The sequence below is a fragment of the Mycteria americana genome, chromosome 17, assembly GCF_035582795.1.
Source record: "Mycteria americana isolate JAX WOST 10 ecotype Jacksonville Zoo and Gardens chromosome 17, USCA_MyAme_1.0, whole genome shotgun sequence".
NCBI classification, from domain to species: domain Eukaryota; kingdom Metazoa; phylum Chordata; class Aves; order Ciconiiformes; family Ciconiidae; genus Mycteria; species Mycteria americana.
In genome coordinates this window covers 12,101,306-12,103,293 of record NC_134381.1, presented here as the reverse complement: position 1 = coordinate 12,103,293, position 1,988 = coordinate 12,101,306, and positions in this window count along the sequence as shown.

The window sequence follows — 1,988 nt, the reverse complement described above, 5'->3', positions numbered from 1 at the left end:
TTTTGCAACACTTAGTTACTGTGCATGCAGTATTTTATATGCACCAAAGCAAATTTATTTTGCATTTCGATTTGCAAACTTTAAGGTATGACTTCATGATGTGATAACCTTAAGATAAGTAATGACACAGCACGGGTATTTTCAGTGTCATTGAGGCTGTAGGTATGTGCCTCCGTGTAGGAATTAGTGTATTTACACACCACCGAGGTCTGCTCTGTGCCGTAAGCTTCAGAGTATAGCAGTGCCGTACCTAATGTTTGCGTTCAGGAATCCCCTTCATGGTAGCTCTTCACAAACCAGATGTGACAGCGTGAGAATAACACTGCAGCCTCAGAGACATCTGTCAAGCAGACGACCTCAGCGTTTGCTCACCGACCAGACCAGCTCAAGGTGGTCGGTTGTCTCTTGGTGTGAAGCGGCACAAGCGTTTGTGGCGAAACGGTTCTGCTGTGTGCTGAGGATTACCTGCACCAGGGGCTTAATTTAGAAGTCTAACGGATGGCATTTCACTTAAACCATTTGATCTGCACCACGTTCTTCTCCCTAAATGTTATCTGCAAAATAGAAATCTGAGGAAAAAAATCCATTGTCTGGCAGCGTTTTCTCCTTAGTACACGCAGCGCTGTGACGGTGTGTGCGAGGGGCGTGTTGGAGAACGTGTGCCCTCCGCTCCAGGAGATACTGGTCTGATTTTGATGGTGTCCGCTCTCTCTAGTCCTTTGTATGGTGAATCTTTACCTTGTCTGTCACTCTTGAGTTGCTTCCCCAAGCTGGTTAACAGTGGTCTCAAGCAAGAGGAGGAAAATAATTTTCAAACAGCCCCTCGTTTCTGTACGCAGGTGTTGCTCACTGGCATAGCAAAGTAAGGTTTGTATTCCTGGAGCGGTGCACCTACCTCCAAGCAGAGCAGGCTTCCTGCTTCCGAACCGAGCATCGGGAATGGAGCTGTGCATGTGTGTGATGGACGGGTTGTTAAAAGCCTGAATTGTTCAAAAGTAGGTCTCGTGCTGTTAAATATTTGCTTTCTAGTTTTTGGGTACCTGAGTAAAGAGAAAAGTAGTATCATTGGGAGTTTGTACCCCTATGAATGTCAATAACACCCGTTTACATTCCTCTGTGAACAGCCTGTGTTTTGTTCTTGCGTGGTTTAACGCTTGTAGTCCTCCGGATCTGTATCTGTGTTATTTAGAACAGCAACCAATTCTATTTCTACTAGGAATCTAGAAAATACCTAGCTTCAAATCGGGTATGTGGTTGTGTTCCCGTCAGAAACATACTTTGATATTTATTTGTATTTAAATACAATTTGTTGAAATTCTTACGGCTCTAAATAAACATTTAAAATGCATGTTTTCCTCCAGGAAAGTGAGGGTGGCAAGCAGGAAGTGAGGGTGGTAAATGCTTGGCATCAGCTGAAGTCCACTGATACAAATCTGGGTACAATAGCAGTAGTCTCTTTTTATTTTTTTTTTTTTATTTTTTTTTTTTTTGCACTACCACAGTCACTAACAGAAGTGCCTTGTCTGTCGTTTGGCCAGACTCAGACCTGGGGGAGCCTTATTGCAGGTCAGTGTTTGTGTCGGTCATTCTTGCTGCCGCCGGCCTGGCAGGCCCTCGTGCTGCCTGCGCTTCCCAGGAATGCTGCGGCTTCCCGAAGGCCCCGTGCCTCTTCGGCGGCAATAGCGCAGCAAAACCAGAGAGCTTCTAACCCTGGAGCTGGGAGGAGGTAAATGCTCAGCAACGTTTTTCACGAGTGTCAGCTCTGGGGCTTTGCACATCAACCATCATAAAATAGGTTTGAAAAGCTCCGGGAAGTGTGGCATGGCTTTGGTGGAGGGTGCGGCTGGCTCTGAAGCCGTAGGGTTGGAGGTTGGCAGGCTGGCGGTGGGAAGGAGAGCTGGGCTTGGCACCCGGCTTCCCGGAGGAGTCATCTGGGCTGTTTCTTGCCTCTGGCATATCCCCTTGGGGGTGTCTTTGCTTCCCCTGTA